At 46.3% G+C, this 26536-nt stretch overlaps 1 pseudogene; it reads right to left on the bottom strand.

Moving 5' to 3' along the window:
* Positions 1 to 21579, bottom strand: part of LOC102178030 — a 105265-nt pseudogene extending 83686 nt beyond the window's left edge.

Here is a 26536-nt window from a genome sequence, read left to right as displayed (position 1 = left end):
AAAATGAACACTTTTATATTATAGCAGAAATAAAGTGACTATTCATGCGGTTAAATGCAATGGGTCACCAATTATATTATGTTTATGCACAGAATAAGATCTGGCATAAAAGGAATCTGCAAACCCATTATTGCACTCTGTTGGTGATACTATGTATGCAACATTCAGTTTCTCTCCTTTGATGAGCACCTCGCTGGAACTGATAGTTTATCTGAAATTCCAATAAGATGCAAAATAATGTCCATAAAGAAGAGCTCCACAGATTAGCACAACATGACTGCACAGTTAGGGGACCCTGGATGACTCAGTGAAGCACCAGAGCGGTTACAAACATCTTTTCCTGGGATTTCTAATTCCCCACTAATACTTAAATGCAACCTCCAGGCCAGGAATGATTAATAGTCTCTCTTCTCTTTAATGTAATAATTCTCAGAGGGAACTGAACAAGCTTTTGAAATTGAATTACAAGAGTCACATTTCTGCTCTCGATTAAACACAAGTGATGAGGATTGTGCTGTCTCCCCCACGGTAGGGGAGTGTTTTAAGTGGGTTTTTTAAAACATGGAGTTCTGTTTATATTTAAGTGCCTGAATATGACCCACTGTTTTCAAGGCTGTCCCAATGGTAGGACTATTCAATTCGATGAGAATAGAGGTGTGATTTATTGTAAGAACACAAAATTCATCTCAAACAACATTAGTACTACTTAAATTGTTACAATAAAGTATCATTTAACTTGAAGAATTCTTGGATGATGTAACAAATGGACAGGTCTGGATTGTTGGACGGTTCACTTATGTGCTTTGCTTCAGTAGAAGCAAAGACAAGTTCACTCAGCTTTGGAATGTGTAGAGGTTTCCCTGACGATGAGAACTAGACTGGTTTTGCTTGCTTATGAAATCTTAGCATCCACACCAGGGTCTGGCATGCGGCAAATATTCAGTGGAATGGATGGATGGATGGATGGATGGATGGGTGATGGATGGATGGATAGATGGGTTGGCAGATGGATAGACTGATGGGTTGATGGAATCATAAGATATCGGAAGCATGAAGATAATTCAGCAGCCGATGCAGTTTTCATTCCATCAGTGCAAGGGGTCGGTCAGGGACTGACCCAAATAGGCATTCTTGGTATGTGAGATGCAGGTGGCCCCTGTGAACGCAGGTGTGCAGGCAGGATTTTGAACCAGCCCCGACATCTGGGAGACCTGCCCAGAGAGATGCCTCGCCCTGAGTGGGAGCGGGGCTGCTCACCAGTCTCAGGCTAGTTTGAGAACTGGAGGAAAAGGAGTCCAAAGGAAATCTAATCATCTTCCCCCTGGAAAGACAAGAAAAGGTCCCCCTCTGCCCTTGGGCCTTAGGAGCCCTGTCCTGGGTCTTCACCTTTGTGACACGTATTACACCTCTGTAAAAACTGAAGAAGCCCCTGGAACTTCATGACCAGGACCATCTTCCTCAAGGAAGTGGCTCATCTCTTGGGAATTAACATCGCAGTGATGAGCCCCTATCTCCCACTTTCCTGGAGGGTCAAGGAGCCACCCAGCATCAGTGGGGCCTGGCTCCGAGTTCCAGGATGACCTCCTGTCATAAGATAAGCATGAGAAGCTTATCTGTCCTTTCCATAAAGCTGATTCACTCACACAGATGTTACCCTGACTACCAGATAGATTCAGGATGAACCATATGCTGTTAGAGGCTGAGGACCAGCTACACCCAGAGACCACGTGTGCAGCGGTCAGGCCTGCCCAGCTGGACTGGAGGGAGAGCCCGCTCTGCCTTGGCACCACTTGACAGATGACCCGTAATGCGTGTCATGCGTTGGTTTTAACTCTGTCTCGATGGTAAAGCTGTTTTCTTTCTCTATTACCTTCATGGGGAGGGCTTCTGGGTTGGGAGATTCTGTTTTTAATTTGGGGCTTTTCAGGTGGCTCAGTGGTAAAGAATCCACCTGCCAGTGCAGAAGACCGGAGTTCAATCCTTGGATAGGGAAGATCTCCTGGAGGAGGGAATGGCAACCCACTCCAGCATTATTGCCTGGAGCATTCCATGGACAGAGGAGCCTGGTGGGCTACAGTCCATAGGGTCACAGAGAGTTAAACACAACTTAACAGTTTTTAATTTTATTTCCCAACCTTGCCTGCACTCTTGAACTGGTCTTAATCCTGCTTCAGGGGAAACCCACCAGGGTCAATGCCCAGGAAATGCCCTTGACTGAGCCACAGACAGGGGTGGAGCCGTCACGGAAGGAGAAATGGGTTGCATGTCCAAGACGGAGGCCCCCGACATCCACCAGCAAAGGTTGTGTCCTTTCAGTGGAAATGGTCTGTTCACTGAAAACTGACCTCTGCAAGCCTGTGCTGAGCATGACCAAGAAGAAACTTGTTGTACAGTTGCTCAGTCGTGTCCGACTCTTCATGGCCCCATGAATCGCAGCACGCCAGGCCTCCCTGTCCATCACCAACTCCCGGAGTTCACTCAGACTCACATCCATTGAGTCGGTGATGCCATCCAGCCATCTCATCCTCTGTCGCCCCCTTCTCCTCCTGCCCTCCATCTTTCCCAGCATCAGGGTCTTTTCCAACAAGTCGGCTCTTCGCATCAGGTGGCCAAAGAAGAAACTGCAGAACTAGCTCGCCGAGAGGCTGCTATTTCCCCAGCCTTTCTCAGCCTAATACTGGCAAATCGTGAATGCTGTTTAAAGACAACTGCATGGGATGGATGCCGTCCGTCATTTCACATGTTCCCCTTACCTCCTAACCTTGTCACGTTAATATATTTTTCCTAACTTTTTTGTTTTCGTTTTAAACAATCTTGAGCCAATTTCTGTTAGTAGGAAGGCAGCCAGGAACCTAAGCTGAGGACTGGGAGGTGGTCCAGCCCCGAGTAACTCCCCGGCCCAGCGACCTGGGGGCTAGGATAGGAGATGCAGCACACGGGCCAGAGTCTGCCTGCCTGACGGGCAGCACCTCTCGTGGCCTTGAACTTGGGCCAGGACAGCATTGTTGCCTAGAAACCTCAGATTCCTGTCGGCTCTGCTTTTAACTAACAGAATTCAGAGGTCAACCAAACCAGAGCTGGTTTCCCCACTAAGAATGATTCCCACGCATCCTTGCTTTACAAGATTCCTATAAATTCCAAAGGAAGCTGGGCATGAGCTACATGAAGGCAGGAGAAGGCAGACTGTGAGCAGGTAACCTTGTTGCAGGCCAGAATCTTGGCTTCCTCTGCCCACCAAAGCTGAATGGAAAGTAGAAATAGAAAGCTGGCTTTAATCTTCAGCTGGCAGAGAGGGGAACACAGGGCTCATGTCTCAGGAACTAGGGGCTTGTGTAAGACGAGGGCTACCTCGTTAGAATTTCTTCAGCCCTTCACAGAGCACCCGCAATAGATTCCAACCCTTCAGTGTTCACAGAAAGTCTCATCTGTTGTGACATCCCTCTTGGATCGTCTCCCGCCTGCTCTGACCATCCAGCCTCACATCCCCACACCTGGAAGCAAGGTGGAGCCCCCATGACAGCAGGCTGAAGGGCGGGCAGCCCTCAGCCATGGAGGAGCCGCGCACACCGGGAGCCCTTTGTCCTGGGGATCGTGCACACTCTCTTTCGATTCTTGATATTTCTTCTGTGAAGCACTTTGTGCTAGAAGCACCTTTTTATAAATGTCACAGAGAAGAAAAAGGCAAGTCATGAAATGGTGTAATGTACCAGAGGCCAACCCTGTGCTTGGCTGATGCCTGCTGAAACATCCTTTGCAGACACAGCCTTGAGAAAAAAAAAAAAAATTTTGTGGGATGTATGGAAACTGAGAAAATGTTTTGGTCAAGCAGAAATGAAAAAAACCAACTATTAGGTGCTGTATAAAAACCAGTGCAAGTTCAGTGAGGAGTATTTGTTCATTTTGTTCATTTGTTCATTTTTCCCTTGAGAATTAATGACGGGAAATACCATCTAGTTCAACATTTTCCAGACTTTCAGAGATAACTGCCCTCTGTCTTCTTTCATGGGCCTGGGAAATTATGTTCTTAAAAAATAGAAGAAAAAAATACATCCAATAGATAATTGCAGAATAAAGTCATAAACCTCAAATCCAGTGCCAGAGTGACAAGATTAAGTCCAGCCTGCTTCCTTTTCTCGGAGATAACTTGCAGCAGCTGTTTGAAGGTGCCCAGGGAGCTCTCAGAGGAGAATTCTGGAGGAATGGTGCATTTAGTAGGGAATCTGTGTTCTACAGCTTCATTTGTTCCCTGTTTGATCTCCCCACTAAAATTGCTAGTAAAAGAATCATTTCTCAGTAGTATCTTGCAGGAGCGGATTTTCCCTTTGAGGAGGGAGAGAACTGCTGAGCTCTGCTCCCAGGCAAGTGCAGGAAGTAAACCAGATGCTCCTGTTTACATAGATGCGATCTGCATAGGAACCACTGCTTAGCACACTCAGAAATACATAAAAACCTATGCAATGGGGTAAACCCCGCACCATCAGAAGGTCTGAAGAGGAACATTTCTAGAATTGGAGATATTTGTGCATATGTTGGTGGAAAAGTCAGTAGTAGGATGAAGGCTTACTTCTTATGGATCAGCAAAATTCGTTTTATTTGAGAAAAGAATTCCGAGGAGTTTTTATTGTAAATTGTCCTGCATGAAAACACAGTTTTCTGGATGATGTCAGCAGTGGGTGGCTACTTAAGGCTTGTTTAAAATCCGGTGTCTGTGTTCAGACGCAATCTCCACTGCAGTCCTGGAAACAGCTCTCATAAGTGGTGCTTCTTCAGAGGCTGCGAACCACAGCTTTTGCTAAATTAATTTAGAATACTTCCTCTTCTGTTGCAAATCACCATGCTTAAAAAGGGATTGAATGGATGTCATCAGGATCCTCGAACTGTTGGCCTGATCTTGAACTGAGTGTGGGTGGTGTTTCTCCCACGACCTCTGACACCTCAACCTCTGACACCACAAAATTCCCTAGAATGATTTATCTCACAAATGGCAAAGTAGAGAGAAAGACAATGAAAATTACTGACTTTGGTATTTGTCTAGATTTCTGACTCTAAATTGGGTAAAAGCAGTGTAGCTTTGTCTAGTCAGCCACGGTTCGTGAAGGATGGGGGCCTGGCCAGCAGTCCGGGAATGTCTACCGCCCCCTGCCCAGGACGTCATCCCCCACCCGGACCCATGCTGCCCTTTCCTGCCCTCGCGAGAGTCAAAATTCCTGGGGGAAGTGAGCATTCCTTGGGTATCTGGGGAGAAATGTTTGAAACGATTGCAATGGGGCCTTCACCTGGAAGAGTCTCGAACCTGCAGCCCTTGGCATAAATACATATCAGTCCTCTTCCAGACTTAGATGTTTTCTCATTTGAAATGAACTCAAGAGAAAAACTCACAATAGGTAAAAGCATGTGTTTTCTTTCCTTTAGACACTATTGAAAAGACTACATTTTTGATATCTATTTTTTGAATATGTTATTTAAGGAAGTAAAATCAGGGCATAGACAGTAACCTAGGTGGTGATGTGTTTGTTTTCCAAGAGTGAGGAAGCAGAAGTGGCCCCGTGTCTGGGGGTCACTGGTCAGGGGCTCAGAGGGGGTTCCATGCTGCACTTCTTGTAGGAAGTGCATGTGGGGCCTCTTTGGAGACTGGTTTCTCCAGCGATCATGCAAGTCATTCTCAGACAGCAGGATGAGGTGAAAAGTGAGCTGCAGAAACCAGAAAAAGAGCTGCGGAGAAAAAGCACCAACATGAAGGTCAGGAGGACGTGCGGAGGGGGCAGGTTGCTGACCACACGGTCAGGACAGGAAGGGGGTCGTGGGAAAAGAAGAAAGAAGAAAAGCATGTGCAGAGTAATTAGGGGGCGGGTGGTGGGCAGGGGAGTGGAGCCCTTACAACAGAAGCCTGCTGCGCTTCTGGACAAGGGGACAAAGCAAGGCCCAGACAAAAACACGCGAAAGGTCTGTGACCGTCCTTTAAGAATGGAAGAGCCGGTCACAAGATTTAAAGGACAGATGGTGCTCTAAGGAGCCAAGAGTCCAAGATCAGTTCCCGCTGAGCATCTTAGGAGAGCCACTGGATTTTAAATGTGTGGACAGGATTCTCAGCGCCCCGAGATGAATGAGTCCTTGATAGAGAGGAGGTAACCCCGGAATCCTCAGACTCTCTGTAGCCTCACTAGGTCATCTGTGACCTAACAGACGCCCCGACTCACTGTTCCAGCAAGGCCCTTCACGGTCGCTAGTGCCCCTCCAGTGGGCCCCTGCCCTCTCCCTCACATCCCCTGGGCCCGAGGACCTCGGGTGCCCTGTGTCCATCATGGGTGGGTCTGTTTTGCTGACCCTCCTCTCAGAGTATCCCCACTCTTCATCCTCCACCCAGACTCGTTCCGTTTTTTTAAACTTTGTTATTTATTGGCTGTGTAGGGTCTTAGTCGTGGCACCTTCACTGTATGCCATCTGCACTGGGCACACTGCTTCCCTGGGCACCTTCACGGTGTCCCGCGGGATTTGGGTGGGGTGCATGAAATCTCTGGATGTGGCTCAGGGGCTCCAGTCCTTGTGGCAGGCAGGCTTCATTGCTCTGAGACATGTGAGATCTTAGTTCCCCTGAACCAGGGGTTGAACCCACATTCCCTGCATTGCAAGGTGATTCTTAACCACTGAACCACCAGGGGCACCCCCAGACCCATTCTTAAGACTCCACGTGGTTGTCCCAGGGAGTCCTCCCGACCACTCCTCTGCCCAGGCCTCCACTTGCTGGGCTGGCTCCCCAGCGTGGTCCCTGGCTCATGTGCTCCTGGACTTGCAACGTCGGCGATAGACCTAGAATAAGCCACCAGCTCAGAACATACTTTTCAAAAGCCCCTTATCTTCAGTGACCCTCATGCAAGCTTTATTTCAGTATATGATTAGAGCATTTCAGAATTTAATTTTAGTCTTTTCTTTCCTGCTGCATTAATTTGGATTTAAAATGAGTTGACCTCTCTTTGCTCTTTGAATGTTTCCTGTCCTTACCCTCTTGCTGTGTTTAACGTGACACACGTTTACTCTCTGGTTTCTAATATTGGCTTGACTTCTGCCTCACTGATGCTTAGAAGGCCAACCTGTATTCACGCTTAGTACTCTTCTTTTCTAAAAGCACTTTTTAACACTTCATTTGATGTTCAACTGTCTTTAACAAGTCTATGTACCTGCAAGTCCACTGGGCTTAAGAGGCCAGGCAGAAAGCTCAGGATTAAGTTCAATGGCTTGTGTGGGTGGGGTTTGTGGTGCCCCAAATAATTACAACAGTAGCATCAAGGATCACTGACCACAAATCACCACAGAAAATATAATGAGGACAAATCTGAGAGACTGCAAGAATTATCAACCCAGAGACAGGGAGCACAGTGGTAATGAACCCATCTGCCAATGCAGGAGATGTAAGAGATGGGGGTTCAATCCCTGGGTCGGGAAGATCCCCTGGAGGAGGGCATGGCAACCCACTCCAGAGTTCTTGCCTGGAGAGTCCCATGGACAGAGGAGCCTGGCGGGCTGCAGTCCACGGGGGTCACAGAGAGTCAGACACGACTTAGTAACTAAACAGCAGTAAGTGATAGAAGGTCAGGCTCTTGTTCCCTGAATCTTGAAGACTTTTCTCTAGGAAGAATGTGTCAGTAAGCAAGCAGGATGGAATTACTCCAGGAGAGAGAGCAGACCATCATTCTTCAGTTATGATTTTGGGAAGTCCTTCATCTTCATGAGGACTTTTAGCTTTTAAATAAACAACAATGCAGGTATTATTTGTTGCCTGCAAGGTATGGAAAATAAGGTCAGATGTACTTGACACTTTTCTGATTTTGCAGTCTGTATTCCCACCTTATCTGTGTTTTACTTTCACTTCCTGTCTTAACCACTTGCAAGTAACTCGTTTAGACATTGGATATTCAGTTCAGTTCAGTTCAGTCGCTCAGTCGTGTCCGACTCTTTGCAACCCCATGAATCACAGCATGCCAGGCCTCCCAGTCCATCACCAACTCCTGGAGTTTACCCAAACTCATGTCCATCCAGTTGGTGATGCCATCAGCCATCTCATCCTCTGTCATCCCCTTCTCCCCCTGCCCCCAATCCCTCCCAACATCAGGGGCTTTTCCAATGAGTCAACTCTTCAAATGATGTGGCCAAAATATTGGAGTTCAGCTTCAGCATCAGTCCTTCCAATGAACACCCACAACTGACTTCCTCTAGGATGGACTGGTTGGATCTCCTTGCAGCCCAAGGGACTCTCAAGAGTCTTCTCCAACACCACAGTTCAAAAACATCGATTCTTCGGTGCTCAGCTTTCTTCACAGTCCAACTCTCACATCCATACCTGACTACTGGAAAAACCATAGCCTTGACTAGACGGACCTTTGTTGGCAAAGTAATGTCTCTGCTTTTTAATATGCTGTCTAGGTTAGTCAGCAATGGCACCCCACTCCAGCACTCTTGCCTGGAAAATCCCATGGATGGAAGAGCCTGGTAGGCTGCAGTCCATGGGGTCCCTAAGGGTCAGACACGACTGAGCGACTTTACTTTGACTTTTCACTTTCATGCATTGGAGAAGGAAATGGCAACCCACTCCAGTGTTCTTGCCTGGAGCATCCCAGGGACGGGGGAGCCTGGTGGGCTGCCGTCTATGGGGTCGCACAGAGTTGGACACGACTGAAGCGACTTAGCAGCAGCAGCAGTAGCAGGTTGCTCATAACTTTCCCTCCAAGGAGTAAGCGTCTTTTAATTTCATGCCTGCAGTCACCATCTGCAGTGATTTTGGAGCCCAGAAAAATAAAGTCTGACACTGTTTCCCCATCTATTTCCCATGAAGTGATGGGACCAGATGCCATGATCTTCATTTTCTAAATGTTGAGCTTTAAGCCAACGTTTTCACTCTCCTCTTTCACTTTCATCAAGAGGGCTTTTTAGTTCCTCTTCACTTTCTGCCATAAGGGTGGTGTCATCCGCATATCTGAGGTTACTGATATTTCTCCTGGCAATCTTGATTCCAGCTTCTGCTTCTTCCAGCCCAGCGTTTCTCATGATGTACTCTGCATATAAGTTAAATAAGCAGAGTGACAATATACAGCCTTGATGTACTCCTTTTCCTATTTGGAACCAGTCTGTTGTTCCATGTCCAGTTCTAACTGTTGCTTCCTGACCTGCATACAGGTTTCTCAAGAGGCAGGTCAGGTGGTCTGGTATTCCCATCTCCTGAAGAATTTTCCACAGTTTGTTATGATCCACACAGTCAAGGGCTTTGGCATAGTCAATAAAGCAGATATAGATGTTTTTCTGGAACTCTCTTGCTTTTTCGATGATCCAGCGGATGTTGGCAATTTGATCTCTGGTTCCTCTGCCTTTTCTAAAACCAGCTTGAACATCTGGAAGTTCACGGTTCAGGTATTGCTGAAGCCTGGCTTGGAGAATTCTGAGCATTACTTTACTAGCATGGGAGGTGAGTGCAATTGTGCATTTGAGCATTCTTTGGCATTGCTATTGGATATTAGCTTGTGCTAATTGGAAGAACTGCAGTGGAATGCATGGAAATGTGCATTTTGCTGAGAACTGAGTGGCCCTTGTTTGAACAGGAAGCAGAGATGTCTAAGTGTTCTCTGTCCCCTCCCAGCTTCGTCCTGGTCACAGACATTGCCCTCCTTCTCACCCTTAAAGGACATCACTTGTGCGATTGTCTGCAGTTACTCATATCATTGCCACCAGAGGTTCAATTCTGACCAAAAATATATCACAGACTATTCTTTAAATCAGTGAGAAAGATACCTGTGTTCTGATTATACCAACAAAGTGCTTTCATACATGCTGCGCTATTTAAACAATGATGCATTAGAGCCCTCTAGTCTGCTTTTCCAATGAACAAACCATTGGCATAACATATAGGTATAATAAGATTATAGATTTAGAAGTTGATGAACTAGTCAATATCACACTGTTTCAATGCTAAACTGTATTCTTATTCTCAAAAATAATTTCATAATAAAGCATTTTATGAGCTTCATGATTTGATAAACAAAGCCTTTTGTGAACATAATCCATTGTGATGCGGCATATCATGTCATGCCACAAAACAAACTCAGTGTGCTGTTGGTGAGACCCATCCAACAGCGTGAAGTATGAACCTCAAGCCTTCAGTCCCGGTGATGGATTAGGAAGCATGGGTGTGATGTTATTGGACATTTTTTTAAGACATGCATTACGAATGATCTGAATAGCCTAGATCATTTCCTACAACTAGAAAACAATTTTAGTGACACATATTGATTTTGTTGTATAAACATTTCTGCTTGACTGACTATTCTAATCATGCAAGGCACTGATATTTGTCAGTTGAAGAGTTTACCCTTATGGAATAGTGCACTGAAAGTCTTGTGTTGATTCAGAGTTTGTTGTTTTAGAAATAAGATGTACTGAATCTTATTGAATCTGTACTGTGGTCTTTTCTTGGAAGTCTTATTTGATTTTACAATGGCTTTACTATTTCAGTGAAGCCTACTTGTGTAAAGCTATTAAAATCGGCACTTTTTTGAATCTGTGACTTTCTGTAAATTGGAAATAACAACAAGATTCCATCAAGAATAATACACCCCGTCCTCTCATTTACAGTGAGGTGTGTGCTGTGGGTTTCAGGTGATACACATTCAAGACTGAAACGTATTTGCTGCACGTGGCTAGGATTCCCAGCCTCCTAAAGGTAGGTCGCTGGGCAGTGGGGATTCACTTCCTGAGTCTGATGCCCTGTCTTCCTCTGTCACAAGACTCCCATCCTTTTCTCTTTACTGTTGAAACTTTTATAATCAGGCCCCTGGACAGCAAGCTTGCTCTCCACCCGTAGGAATAAGGAGTCTGGGGTAATGATGGGCCAAGAATCTGTGAACCAGAGGATCCAAAGAGGTTCACAGGCAGCTAATGGTAGCATAACAAACAAGGAAGGACTTTGCTAAGAGCTTTCAATTATGGGCTCTGACGATTATGGTTCTTTCAATCTTTCTCCATGTTCTTCTGCTGAATTTCACAGTTATTTTGGCTCATGACCTCAAGCAGGCCTGGTGGGAAGCTGGCAGCCTGCTCAGTGCCCTTCTGTATGAGCTCTTAGTTTCAATGTGATGGTGTACATCCCATCAGCAAAGGCCACAGGACTGGAAAAGGCCAGCTTTCATTCTAAACCCAAGAAGGGCAATGCCAAAGAATGTTCAAACTACTGCACGACTGCACTCGTTTCACATGCTAGCAAACTAATGCCCAAAATTCTCCAAGCACAGCGTCAACAGTACATGAACCAAGATGTTTCAGATGTTCAAGCTGGATTTAGAAAAGGCAGAGGAACCAGAAATCAAATTGCCAACATCCACTGGATTATTGAAAAAGCAAGAGAGTTCCAGAAAAACATCTATTTCTGCTTTATTGACTATGCCAAAGCTTTTGACTGTGTGGATCACAACAAACTGGGGAAAATTCTTCAGAATACTAGACCACCGGACCTGCCTCCTGAGAAATCTGTATGCAGATTTCTGTATACAGATCAGGAAGCAGCAGTTAGAACTGGACATGGAACAACAGACTGGTTCAAAATTGGGAAAGGACTAAGTCAAGACTGTATATTGTCACTACATGATGTGAAATGCCGAGCTGGATGAAGCACCAACTGGAATCAAGATTGCTGGGAGAAATATCAATAACCTCAGATATGCAGATGACACCACCCTTATGGCAGAAAGTGAAGAAGAGCTAAAGAGCCGCTTGATGAAAGTGAAAGAAGGGACTGAAAAAGTTGTCTTAAAGCTCAACATTCAGAAAACGAAGATCATGGCATCTGGTCCCATCACTTCATGGGAAATAGATGGGGAAACAGTGGAAACAGTGATAGAGTTTATTTTCTCATGCTCCGAAATCACTGCAGAAGGTGACTGCAACCATGAAATTAAAAGATGCTTGCTCCTTCGAAGAAAATCTATGACAAACCTAGAGAGCATATTAAAAAGCAGAGACATTACTTTGCCAGCAAAGTCCGTCTAGTTAAAGCTATGGATTTTCCAGTAGTCATGTATGGATGTGAGAATTGGGCTATAAAGAAAGCTGAGCACCAAAGAATTGATGCTTTTGAACTGTGGTGTTGGAGAAGACTCTTGAGAGTCCCTTGGACTGCAAGGAGATCCAACCAGTCCATCCTAAAGGAAGTCAGTCCTGAATATTCATTGGAAGGACTGATGCTGAAGCTGAAACACCAGTACTTTGGCCACCTGATGTGAAGAATTGACTTCTTAGAAAAGACTCTGATGCTAGGAAAGATTGAAGGCAGGAGGAGAAGGGGATGACAGAGGATGAGATGGCATCACTGACTCAACGGACATGAGTTTGAATAAACTCTGGGAATTGGTGATGAACAGGGAAGCCTGGCATGCTGCAGTTCATGGGGTCTCAAAGAGTTGGACACAATTGAGCGACTGAACTCACATCCCATGTAAGCCACATTCACTTTGTTTAAAACCTTTCTGAATGGGAAGATGTAATAAGTGGACATATCGTGTATTGTGTTAGTTGCTCAGTCATGTCTGGCTCTTTGCCACCCATATACTGTAGCCTGCCATGTTCTTCTGTCCATGGGATTCTCCAGGCAAGAATATTGGAGTCGGTTGCTACTTCCTCCTCCAGGGGATCTTCCTGACCCAGAGAGTGAACCCAGGTCTGCATTTCAGGCAGATCCTTCACTGTCTGAGTCTCCAGGGAAACCCAGCAAGTGGTCATACAGCACCGGAAGCACTTCAAACTGTTGAGTTTACTTTCGATGCACAGAAAGAGCTTTAAGTAGGAGGTGAGGGTCACAGTGCAGCCAGACCAGGGCTGCTGAGTCCAGAGCGGGAGTGGGGTGGGGAAGGGGAGCATTCCTGAGGCCAAGTGCAGGGCTGAGGTGGCATTAACCTCTACTTGACAGTTTGGGATCAGTTTTAGGGTCCAAATCATGGACCATATAGTTCTTTAAATAAGAGAAGAAAAAGTGGTGTAGGAAAATACAAATAATTACAATTTTCAAAGAAGTCTTGTTGCAACCCCACTCACTCCCCCTTGAATGTAACCTTGGGTGCTTGGTCAGTAAAGAAAGTACCTGCAATGGAAGAGACCTGACTTGGATCCCTGGGTTGAGAAGATCCCCTGCAGAAGGAAATGGCAACCCACTCCAGTATTCTTGCCTGGAGAATCCCATGGACAGAGGAGCCTGGTGGGCTACACTGAAGAGTTGGACATGACTGAGCAACTAGCTCTTTCACTTTCACTTCCCCAAATAAGAACAAACAAAATGCCCCCTCAAACAAAAACACAGAACAAAACATACCAAAAACTAAAAAGGCAACTTTTTTCCTTTTGAAGTTATCATTTCTAATTCTTAGAACAAGTAAACTGTCTCAGGGTCTGTGTTTATGAATTCTAGGCACTAGAAAAGAGTTTGCGCTGTATCTTAAACACTTAAAAACAACAACAACAACAACTAAAAGAAGACATATTTTTAAAAGGAAGAGTTCCCCTTTTACAAGTTTCAGAGGGCTAAAGAGAACACTCCAGTAAAGTCAGACTTTGAGCCAAGGAGCCCAGAGAAGCTGGAAGCAGTGCGGACTGGGCTAGATTACCAACACCTGTGGGGTAAAAGTACAGTGCTTCTCTCTTACCCAGGACAAAGGCAATCTTGATTGTTAACCTATTTTGTGTTTCCAAATATAACCAGAAGAGAGATGTTTAAATTAGCAACCTCTTTTATTAAGGGGGGAAAAAAAGGTTAAAAAAATAACCACCTTAAAAAGAAGGAAGAGCTGGGTCTCTAACTGATGAGTGGCCCCAGGGCAGGACTGAAGCCGCCTTGGAGGCCGAGTTAAACAGACGGGCTTTGTGTAGGTGTACTGGTCAGAACTCTCCCGGTGGAAGTGATGTACCAATGGAGTGCTGCAGAGACCAGAACTTTCTGAAGAGCTGGCTCAGTGAGAGAGAGTCCAGCTCACAGCCTGTGTCCACTGCCACTGGGTGGAAAACTACCGGGGTCCAGCCATGTTTGGATCCAGGGATTCCCTCAGGAGGAAAGAAGTCAGCGATAAGCAAAGAGAGAGAGAGGAATAGAATCAGTTCAGTTCAGTTCAGTCACTCAGTCGTGTCCAACTCTTTGCGACCCCATGAATCGCAGCACGCCAGGCCTCCCTGTCCATCAGCAACTCCTGGAGTCCACTCAGACTCATGTCCATTGAGTCAGTGATGCCATCCAGCCATCTCATCCTCTGTCGTCCCCTTCTCCTCCTGCCCCCAATCCGTCCCAGCATCAGAGTCTTTTCCAATGAGTCAACTCTTCGCATGAGGTGGCCAAAGTACTGGAGTTTCAGCTTTAGCATCATTCCTTCCAAAGAAATCCCAGGGCTGATCTCCTTCAGAATGGACTGGTTGGATCTCCTTGCAGTCCAAGGGACTCTCAAGAGTCTTCTCCAACACCACAGTTCAAAAGCATCAATTCTTCAGCGCTCAGCTTTCTTCACAGTCCAACTCTCACATCCATACATGACCACAGGAAAAACCATAGCTTTGACTAGACGGACCTTAGTCGGCAAAGTAATGTCTCTGCTTTGAATATACTATCTAGGGTGGTCATAGCTTTTCTTCCAAGGAGTAAGTGTCTTTTAATTTCATGGCTGCAATCACCATCTGCAGTGATTTTAGAGCCCCCTACCCCCCAAAATAAAGTCTGACACTGTTTCCGCTGTTTTCCCATCTATTTCCCATGAAGTGATGGGACCGGATGCCATGATCTTCGTTTTCTGAATATTGAGCTTTAAGCCAACGTTTTCACTGTCCTTTCACTTTCATCAAGAGGCTTTTTAGCTCCTCTTCACTTTCTGCCATAAGGGTGGTGTCATCTGCATATCTGAGGTTATTGATATTTCTCCCGGCAATCTTGATTCCAGCTTGTGTTTCTTCCAGTCCAGCGTTTCTCATGATGGACTCTGCATAGAAGTTAAATAAGCAGGGTGACAATATACAGCCTTGATGTACTCCTTTTCCTATTTGGAACCAGTCAGTTGTTCCATGTCCAGTTCTAACTGTTGCTTCTTGACCTGCATACAGATTTCTCAAGAGGCAGGTCAGGTGGTCTGGTAGTCCCATCTCTTTCAGAATTTTGCACAGTTTATTGTGATCCACACAGTCAAAGGCTTTGGCATAGTCAATAAAGCAGAAATAGGTGTTTTTCTGGAACTCTCTTGCTTTTTCCATGATCCAGCAGATGTTGGCAATTTGATCTCTGGTTCCTCTGCCTTTTCTAAAACCAGCTTGAACATCAGGAATTTCATGGTTCACGTATTGCTGAAGCCTGGCTTAGAGAATTTTGAGCACTTCTTTACTAGCATGTGAGATGAGTGCAATTGTGTGGTAGTCTGGGCATTCTTTGGCATTGCCTTTCTTTGGAATTGGAATGAAAACTGACCTTTTCCAGTCCTGTGGCCCCTGCTGAGTTTTCCAAATTTGCTGGCCATCATGGTCAACAAAAGAGTCCAAAATGCAGTACTTGGATGCAGTCTCAAAAGCGACAGAATGATCTCAGTTCATCTCCAAGGCAAACCATTCAATATCATAGTTATCCAAGTCTATGCCCCAACCAGTAATGCTGAAGAAGCTGAAGTTGAACAGTTTTATGAAGACCTACAAGACCTTTTAGAACTAACACCCTAAAAAGATGTCCTTTTCATTATAGGGGACTGGAATGCAAAAGTAGGAAGTCAAGAAACACCTGGAGTAACAGGAAAATTTGGCCTTGGATTGTGGAATGAAGCAGGGCAAAGACTAATAGAGTTTTGCCAAGAAAATGCACTGGTCATAGCAAACATCCTCTTCCAACAACACAAGAGAAGACTCTACACATGGACATGACCAGATGGTCAACACTGAAATCAGATTGATTATATTCTTTGCAGCCAAAGATGGAGAAGATCTATACAGTCAACAAAAACAAGACCAGCAGCTGACTGTGCCTCAGATCATGAACTCCTTATTACCAAATTCAGACTCAAATTGAAGAAAGTAGGGAAAACCGCTAGACCATTCAGGTATGACCTAAATCAAATCCCTTATGATTATACAGTGGAAGTGAGAAATAGATTTAAGGGTCTAGATCTGATAGATAGAGTGCCTGATGAACTATGGAATGAGGTTCGTGACCTTGTACAGGAGACAGGGATCAAGACCATCCCCATGGAAAAGAAATGCAAAAAAGCAAAATGGCTGTCTGGGGAGGCCTTACAAATAGCTGTGAAAAGAACAGAGACGAAAAGCAAAGGAGAAAAGGAAAGATATAAGCATCTGAATGCAGAGTTCCAGAGAATAGCAAAAAGAGATAAGAAAGCCTACCTCAGCGATCAATGCAAAGAAATAGAGGAAAACAACAGAATGGGAAAGACTAGAGATCTCTTTAAGAAAATTAAACATACCAAAGGAACATTTCATGCAAAGATGGGCTCGATAAAGGACAGAAATGGTCTGGACCTAACAGAAGCAGAAAATATTAAGAAGAGGTGGCAAGAATACACAGAAGAACTGTACAAAAAAGATCTTCATGACCCAGATAATCACAATGGTGTGATCACTCATCTAGAGCCAGACATCCTGGAATGTGAAGTCAAGTGGTCCTTAGAAAGCATCACTATGAACAAATCTAGTGGAGGTGATGAAATTCCAGTCGAGCTATTTCAAATCCTGAAAGAGGAACAGAATAGAGGCTGATATTCTTTCATTTACACAGAAAGCCAATAAAGCCCCAAGACAAGGGACTTGCACCATTCCTGTAGGCTGCAGGCGCCCTCCCAGTCTCCCGAGGAAGTGAAGACGCAGAGCGCCTTCCCGTTCAGGTCTTAGAAGCCCAAGCAAATAAGTGAACACAGAGGGCTCCTGTGCTCCAAGGGATCAGCCTGAAAAAGAGCCTGAGAGAGAAAGAAAGAAAGAAAGAACGACACGGGGGAAACAGGCCTTCTTGGAACTGGTCCGTCTCTTTATTTTTCAGGGGAGCTTTTATACTTTAAGTTGTACATAGAGATAAATGTAAGAAGCAGAGTCACGCAGGGTCAGCTGCTCTGACCCTTATCTAAAAACAGAGTGTTCTTTGCATACGTTTGTTCTTACAAGGTTCTTACATTTGTTTACAATATCTTCTGGTCTGGAGACCGATTAACATTTTATGGCCCCATCTTTCTTTCTATGATAAAGGTTAGTCAATCAGAAAACTTGTTTTCCCTTAAGATCTGCTTAGTCTTAAGACAGTGATAAAGTTACATTCTTACATAGCAATGATACAACGATTTATAACAAAGAAAGAGGAGTACAGTGATTTATAACAAAGACAAAATTCATTAACTCAAAAGTCTAGTATTGTTAACATCAGAACTACTATATTTCTTTTTCTACATTCCAATTACATTGATTAACCTACTCCCAGGTGCCTAAAGGGTATGGAGGCCTGGCGGCAATCGTTAACTCAGCAATGAAACCTTTCACCAACATGATTTTTATCTTTAGAAAAGCCCTATGCTAACTAAGACTTTCAAAATACTCCAAACTCTCTGTGCTGTTTATGGTTGAGAGGTTGTGAACAATCACGTGCGTAGTAGCAAGAGTATGGATAAACCTGTCACACAAGCTAGACTGCCAGCAGAGAGGTTTGAGCTGAGACACTCCTTTATATGCAGGAGACTATTAACTGCAGCTCTAAGTTAATTTTCCAGAGAAAGGTGGTCAGGGATAGCCCCTGTTAATGTCAGAAGAGTGTAGCATAACAGACAGATTTTGGCTTTGGGGGTAGATGCTCGAGGAGATCCAGGGGACCCCATCAAGAGATGCTTGAGTCCTGATCCGCCTTGCCCGTCAGGCCTCTTCCTCACGACCTTTGCCATGGGTGGGATCTCCCGTGCTGGCTCCCGGCAGAAAATGCCATCCAGCAAACAAAGATGAGCTTAAGGAGAAGGCCCTTGTGTCAAGAGGACACAGAGCTAGAAACAGCGTTCAAGCCTGGTTCAAGGCAGGAGTGAGCTGGCGAGTTTCCTCAACAGCCAAAGACTTCTGATTGCCCCAGACGGCCTGCTCCTCTGACCAGCATTCCCCTTAGGGCAAATTAAAATAAGAGTGTTTGTAAGGCTCCAGCTGAGTAGAGACAATGTCCACCCTTTGCTTTTTTGCCTCAGAAGGAGACTGGTGCTGCTGGATTTTCCATTGACCCCCAGTGACAGGAATATTTAGGTGAGCGATTGGTCAAAAGAGGGTTTATCTTTTACTAATGAGAGAGGGAGCCTGGGACTAGGAAAAAGAGAGATCCATCACTGTCATTAAAAAGGATTCATTTTTGTGTGGCCAATTTGGTTTTAAAAACAAGGTTTGTTAAGCCACAAGCATTGAATAATGTAGGTTAAACCGCGATGGCCCTGTCTGCAAGTGTTTCTGTTGATTTACTGTCTGAAGCTAGACACCCATGCATGTGCAGAAACTACAGTAACGTTCCTTTTTGTGCAGGCTAAAAAGAAAATTTCAATCCAGACACAACTTCAGAAGTGGGTTTCTGACAGCAAAATCAGAACGTTCTTCTATGCTTCCCTTTAAAAAGGTAAAGGTAAGTGACTTACCTTTTAAAATGACTTTTAATGCAGAAAAACTACACCTGCCAATAAGCTGTAAAGAGGCTCTAAACATGTGAAGTTATGCAGAAATGAAGAGTGAAACTGTGTGAATTCTTAGCTTTAAAAATTTAAATTAAGGTTTCTGAGTGGAGAGCCTGTGTTGCTCCCTGAGACCAGTCCAGGTCTCATTTCTGCAGGAGAAAAAGGCATGATAGTTTTCTGATGTCTAGCTCAGTGCAAGGTTAAATGCCAAGACTTTGTGAATAACGAAGGGCTTCCTATCAAATGTTTGCTCAGTTCACGATGAGGGGTGTCTGTCCTCTGTCTTAAGGAAGGACTCAAGGGTTTGGCTGACATCCAGAGGAGTCTGGGGCAGGGCCAAGAGGGAGCTGGGAGGAAGGGCCGTTGGCTCCATGGTTGGTGCCAGAGCTTGATCTGGGCTGGTGCTCAGGAGCTCCCCAGCGCTGCCTCCCATCTGGGAGTTTGTTAGAAAGCAGGACTGGGCCTTTAAGAGCATCTTGTGTGTATCTTGTCTGCTAACAGCCTGTTGATTGTTTGCTAGTCCTCCTGCTGAGTTAGTTACTTCACAGAGATCACTCCCTGCTACAGTGTTGAAATTAGCATTCAGAGATTAAAAAGAAAATTGTGTGTGTCACAATGTATAAATATGTATGTGTGTGCTCAGTCATGTCTGACTCTTTGTGACCCCGTGAACCATTAGGCTCCTGTGTCCATGGGATTCTCCAGGCAAGAATACTGGAGTGGGTTGCCTTTTTCTATTCCAGGGGATCTTCCTGACCCAGGGATCAAATTTGGGTCTCCTGCATTGGCAAGTGGATTCTTTACCACCGTGCCACCTGGGAAGCCCATGTGTAGCTTTCCCCCACAAAACTAAGCTCAAAATATCATTAACAAAAGGTGACAGTTTGTAAGAAGTATTTGACACAGTCATACAAATGTGCATCTCAGTTTACAAAGCCTTGGAACATTTTCAAAATGTCCGCTAGGTTTCTCCCCTGTGAACTTTAGAATCTTACTCATTTTTCTTTGCATTTAAATGTGACTGTAACAGGCAAGTTAGATGATCTCCCATCCACCAAGTATCATTTCCTGCAAGCACAAGGATGACAATGACGAGTATAGAACACCAGTGAGCCAGACGGCGTAGATGGATGAGCAGGCACACTGCAGGGCTGAGCAGGCTCAGCACAGTGTGGAGAGCAGTGCGAGCACCAGGACCCTGAGCTCAGGCTTGCAAGTGGGATGAGTCTGCCCTGGAAGTAGGAGTTCCTCTCCCCTTGATGGAAGTAGGGCAGCCTATGTCCCACCACTCTGGTGCAGAGCTGCAGGCTGTGCTCGGGTGCGGAGAGCAGTCCACGGGGTATCTGGAAGGGTTCCACAGGGTGTCGGGGGACAGTGAGGGGAGGGCGTCCACGGGGTGTGATGGGACAGTGAGGGGAGGGCGTCCACGGGCCATGAGGGGACAGTGAGGGGAGGGCGTCCATGGGGCATCAGGGACAGTGAGGGGAGGGCGTCCACGGGGCGTCAGGGGAGAGTGTGGGGAGGGAGTCCCTGGGTCGTGAGGGGACAGTGAGGGGAGGGTGTCCCTGGGTTGTGAGGGGACAGTGATGGGAGGGCATCTACGGGGCGTGAGAGGACAGTGATGGGAGGGCATCTACGGGGCGTGAGGGGACAGTGATGGGAGGGCATCCATGGGGTGTGAGGGGACGGTGAGGGGAGGAGTCCACGGGGCATCTGGGGCGAGTGTGGGGAGGGTGTCCACTGGCCGTGAGGGGACAGTGAGGGGAGCGCGTCCACGACGTGTCAGGGGACAGTGTGGGGAAGGCACCCACGGGATACTGGGGACATGGAGTGCTTTTCCTTGGGAATGGCCCCAAGGAGAAGGTGCTGCTCTTTCTGCGGCGTGTTGTCAGGGTGTGCCACCGTGAAGTCATGGAGAGCATCCAGGTTCTTACCTCCCTTAGACAGTCTACTGCAAAAGTGAAACCTGTCGTACTTGGGTGTAAATCACATTCTTATTTCTGAAGTCCGTTCTTTTCAGCAAATTCATTACTTCGAACCGTGCCACTTTCTGTGAGATCCGCTCCTTCGGGAATATGAGGGTTTGAAGGGGCTCATGTATGTCACAGAAATGGTCAATCATGTCTTCAGAACGGCTCTTGTCTCTTTTCTCTGCTCCGTTCAGTTCAGTCAGCTCAGTTGCTCAGTCAGGTCCGACTCTTTGAGACCTCATGAACCGCAGCATGCCAGGCCTCCCTGTCCATCACCAACTCCCGGAGTCCACCCAAACTGATGTCCATTGAGTTGGTGATGCCATCCAACTATCTCATTCTCTGTCATCCTCTTCTCCTCCTGCCCTCAGTCTTTCCCAGTATCAGGGTCTTTTCAAATGAGTCAGGTCTTCGCATCAGGTGGCCAAAGTATTGGAGTTTCAGCTTCAACATTAGTCCTTCCAACGAATATCCAGGACTGATCTCCTTTAGGATGGACTGGTTGGATCTCCTTGCAGTTCAAGGGACTATCATTTCTATTTCCTAGGAATGAAGATAAAGACAGGGGGCACTTTTGAGACCGGAGACATCAGTCTGCATGGCCCAGTCAAATCTGGGGACACTTCTGAGACCAGCGTGGAGGGAAATTGTCTCATCTGAGGTAGCTCTATGTCATCAGGCAGTTCCACAAGAACAGCCAGTCCATTCTGGACCAATGGTTCACGATAACGACACTTCTTCCTCCAGGAACAGATGTGTCACCTGTAAAAGGGAATAACCTTTACACCAAACATGGTCTCCAGCAATGCCGCAGGTAGGGTGAGCCAGGTGCCACAAGATGGTTGTTGATCCAGCGATACCAAGATGGGTTTACAAAAGTAAAAAGGGACCAGCATGAAAATGCTTCTGAAATAGTTTCCTCCAAACATCTCTCTCCGTGACGCTACGATTCTGTGACCAGCAGTGGGCAGTGCGTGAGGCTGTGGGGAGCTCGTGGGCGAGCTGGAGAATCTGGGCGGGGAGCGTCCCTGCCTCCGTGCAGAACCCACTGTTGACTCATCCCCTGTATATCTTGAAATGAAGAGTTTGAGCGCATCAGCTGGTACAAGGCCCAGAGAGCAGGTGAGGACAAGCTGGGAGGGTGGCAAGGGGGCCTCGTGGCCACCGGGGAGCTTGGGGGCACTGAGCGCGGGGAGTGGGTGTTAGCAAGGACTCCAAGCTTTGCGGGGACGTCTTTCCCAGTCAGGGCACTTGGCCAAAGATAACGGATGGATCGCCCGGGCCTGGAGTTCTGCTCGATGTGAGTGATAATAGGTCCCCAGAGCAAGAAATTGGTGAGAATCACTGTGTCTGGATTTTTGCAGGGCAGAGGTACAACCATCCGAGGGCTGGGGGCTGACTGCACTTTGGAGGGTGCTTGTTCTAGTACCGTCTGTACTGACTTCTCTCCAGTCTTGACATGCAGAGCATCAGGAGCTGTCAGAACACACGTTTAGAGGAAGTCACTGTGAGAATAGGAAGGGGCAGGACTCTGCAGAAATGGGGATGAGGAGGCAGAGCTGCGCCCGAGGGAGGGTGGAGCCTGGAGTCGGCAGGAGGCCCCCAGGCTGAGGGGTGGGGGTTGTGTGTGAGGCCTGAGCAGTTTACTCAGGGAGTCCGCTCCTTCCTCCTGGGGGGACGTCAGCTCCAGGACCCCCCAGGCTCTCCATCACCGTCCACTGTCTTTACGCTGGTCAGGTGCTGCTGAAGATCACCGCTGGATCGCATTCCACTGGGGGAGGCTACACCCGGCTTCTGGATAATTTTCCCAGGAATGAGAGAGCGGGTCAAGGGAGGTTTGACCAGGGAGGGGCATTTTCCGGAAGGTTATGAAAGTGAACCAAGAACCTGCAGGAAGGCGCCCTGCCCGGGAAACTCTGGGCCATGGTGGAAGCTCACACCCATCTGTCACTCCCCTCTGAGGGCCGTGCTGGGAGCATCTCTCAGAGCTTTCCACCAAAAAGCAGCCGCTGCCTCCTCTTTCAAAGAGGCTGTTACTCCTTTCCCATCTTAGTCTTAGTGCTTCTGTTTCTGAAACATTTAAAATAGTCACCGATTTTTTGAGAACCCATTTGTTTTTTCTGTGGAAATGAGCATACTCAAAAATTCCTAATTATGTATAGTAAAGTAGGTAAATTTTCATGTTAAAATCATAGTTTGCTCACCTAAATGCATGGGGTAAGTATGATTGCATTTTATCTGAAGTAGCTGACATTTTACGTGCATAAAAACAAGAAAGAAATTGTCATCTTGGGATGGACCATTCTCAGAGCCCTGAAGCTCCTTAGACACGTGGAGCAAGAAGTCAGGTTTAAGAATCAAAACAGAAATGGCCCCCACTGACTACTGTGTAGTGAATTCCGAGGACGGATTCTTGAGGCAGAACTCTGACGTCAGGTGAAGCGGAGAGAGGATTTTTCCCACTTCCTCCCCAGCTTGTCTCCCAGCTGACCCTCCTGATCTAGAGCCAGGATTTCGGGGAACACAGAACATGGAGGAGATGGAAACTGTCAGAAAGGGAGCCTCAGCCAGGTCCCCACGTGATGGAGAATTTCTCTCCCCCTTGTCACTGAGAAATGACCTTAGCATGCAGGAAAGAAAATAGACTAGAGTCTCAAAGCCCCCTGAGTCGTGTCTGAGCTTTCAGTTCTCAAATGCCCAAAGAATTAGTGATTGCTTCATTGTTGGGACATGAGATCTGACCAACACATTAAAGGTCCTTGGGAAGCTCTGAGCATCTGAGGACAGTCGACTCACGCCTGCCAAAAACATAATTGCTTGGAGAATCTGTTTCACCCAGTAACATCTGGCCTTTATGAATATGCATACATTGTGTTCTTTAGTGAAGTTTAATGCAGAAAGTACATGAAAAAATTTGAACAAAATTTCTGGTGTTTTGAACAAATTGGAAATCAAGTTCTTACAGAGAGCCAGTTCTCCATTGGTTATATATCTGTGATGTGATTGCCAGCAGTAAGTATAATATCTGTTTACTCTATGAAAGTCTCATTATGGCTAATATGGAAAGATACAGATATAATCTCTTACAATTAGACTGTAAGTCACAGGAATTATAAATAGCTAAAACCTTGCACATCTAACTCCGCTTCCTAAAATGCATTTGCTGCCTGTGGGTTTGACCCGCAGTGCTAATGAACGTTCATGGCAAATGACAAATACAGCAAACAGGTGATAGTGAAAGTGTTTGAACTGAAATAATGCTGTTATTATTATTATTATTTTTTTTCAGAATCTAATGGGCATGACTTTGAGTGAAGCGAGCCAAGTGAACAAGTATGCTGAATACTTGAGTATTGACATGCAGAGCATCAGGAGCTGTCAGAACACACGTCAATAACTACTTTTATAGGCCCTCCTGAACGGCCTATAAAAGTCCTTTGAACTTGTCAGGAGAAAATGATATGCTTCTTAACAACTGCGGTAAAATGTAAGAACTTAAGACTTGATGTTTTCAGAAATGACATGCCCCAGTTTCCTGTGGGTATGTGGTGAACAGAGCCCTCTCCACAGAGAAGTGCTGCTTTTCTCAGTTTGTCTGAGGAACTGCAGTCTCTTCCCAGCCTTGTCCACTCCAGGGCATATTCAATCTTAGGTTCCATTTCCAGCAAATTCCCCTGCCTGGTGACTGGCATGCTGTTCTTCAGCCCAGGGCTGGTGGCTCTCAGCTACCTGCTGGGCCTGCTCTCCAGGGTTGGACAGGAGCCTGTCTACACCAGCAGGGTTTGTGCTGAGCCCCAGGGCAGCCCCAGCCCCCTGCTGTGCCGAGGTCAGGGGTGGGGGTGGGGGCGGATGGGGGCCTCAGAGGAAGCACCCGGAAGAGGGAGGCGGTCCTGATGCTGGGACCAGGGTTTCCTGGAGAAGCACACCGCTGACAGAGATGCTGACGGTACCACCATTTACCACGGTCCAGCTGTGTGCCAGGCACTGCCCACACTCCATATACATGACATTGCATCTCATCAATGAGTAACACTCCTGTTGTCCCATTGGAGCTGGGACTCACACTTGACTTGTCTGATTTCATGATGGAGGAAGCGTGTCCCAGACAAAAGGAGAGGCGATCACGGAAATTTTGGACCCACTGGATGGCAGATTTGACTGGAAGGCAAGAGTACTTTTTTTTTTTTTTTTAATAAGAAAACATAATAATGCTTAGTGATGGCCAAATTAAAGCGGGGAAGATTGTAATTATATCTACAGGTGGCTGAAAGCATAGGTTATAATTAAGCATCCATTTCTAACAAAAAGCCTGAACTAAAACAGGAGCAGAGGGAACTTGCCTGAATGGGATGAAGGCAAAGACCAGCCAACTGTGAGCATAATATGAGACCAGCAGTTCTCACCTGAGCTTTTCCCCGGAACCAGCTAGTCCGTTTATAGTCTATGATTATTTTAAAAATATCCTTTACGTTTCCCAGGCTACGGGAAAGTGAATCTGGGTCTTCTGTTTCTTAAACTCATGAAAAGTTGAGAACTGTAGATGTGGAAGAAGTGAAAGTGAAGTCGCTCAGTCGTATCCGACTCTTTGTGACCCCATGGACTACAGCCCACCAGGCCCCTCAGTCCATGGAATTTTCTAGGCAAGAGTACTGGAGTGGGTTGCTATTTCCTTCTCCAGGGGATCTTCCCAACCCAGGGATTGAACCCGGGTCTCCCGCACTGCAGGCAGACGCTTTACCAGCTGAGCCACCAGGGAAGCCTAGAGATGTGGGTAGAGTGTTATAATAAAACCATTGATTCTCAGGGGCAATGAAGTCCATCACCTTCCCATGTCCTTCCCTCACATCCTCTTCCTCAGACCTTCTAGAACCACTGAAATTTCAAAGTCTATTAAAAGTGAATCAAGGGCTTCCCAAGAAGCCCAGTGGTTAGCAGTCCGTGCTTCCACTTCAGGGTGCATGGGTTCAATCCTTGACTGGGGAACTAAAATCCCACAGACCACACAGTGCAGAAAAAAAAAAAAAAAAAGAATTAACCTTTAGATAAGCCTCAAGAGTGTTCACAGCAACACTATCGATTTCTTTGTTGCATATGCTCAGAACTTGGTTATACTGAACTTCCAACCTCTTGTATTTCTTATAATCAGCTCACAGTGTTTGTTGATTACAAATGTAAACTCACTTTGGCTAAACCATGTGGAAGTGGGTGTCTGCGGTCCCTGTAATTAGGACCATGTTTGCTCTGGGCTCCCCAGTTCGGGAAGCGTGTGTGTGGGAGCCGGGGGAACATCTCCTCTTGCAAATGAACTAGAACCACAGGAAACAAGAGAATACTAAAAACAAACAGGCAAAGTGCTCACTCCAGTGCCTGGGCCCCGGCGAGCGGTGGACCCAGGTCGCTTGTTCTGTAGCTGGTCCTGATGACACGGTAGAAACCGTACGCCTTTTGTTTTTACACTACCCCTAGGATCATAAGGCAATAGCTTCCATTCTTAGATCACGTTCAGTTTGTTCGGACTCTGACATACTGGTTCGAGTGGTGTTCTAAGTGTCTCATAAGCAAGCCTCAGTGCTCACAGCCTTAGGAAGGGGGCCCTGATGTCATCAGGTGACTGATGTCACCTCCCTTTTGTGAATGAAGTGAGATGCACACAGGGGCATTAGATCACTAATGCAGGTTCAAACTCACAGCCGTGAGCCAGGACTCAGGCTCTGGCATCCTGCTTCAAAGACCACAGCTTTACTGCTTGCTGAGGGGCCTTCTTAATGTGAGGGGATCCGTAAACAGCCGGTGACAGTTCGCAGAGCAGAAGTCGGCATTGGAGCCTGGCCAGGCGTGGTGGGCAGGACCTGCAGCTGGCCTCCTGGAGGGAAGTCACAGAAGCCC

Source organism: Capra hircus, chromosome 24 (genome assembly GCF_001704415.2).
Source record: "Capra hircus breed San Clemente chromosome 24, ASM170441v1, whole genome shotgun sequence".
NCBI classification, from domain to species: Eukaryota; Metazoa; Chordata; class Mammalia; order Artiodactyla; family Bovidae; genus Capra; species Capra hircus.
The sequence above is the reverse complement of the archived record's forward strand: the minus strand, read 5'-3'. Positions and strand labels throughout refer to the sequence as shown.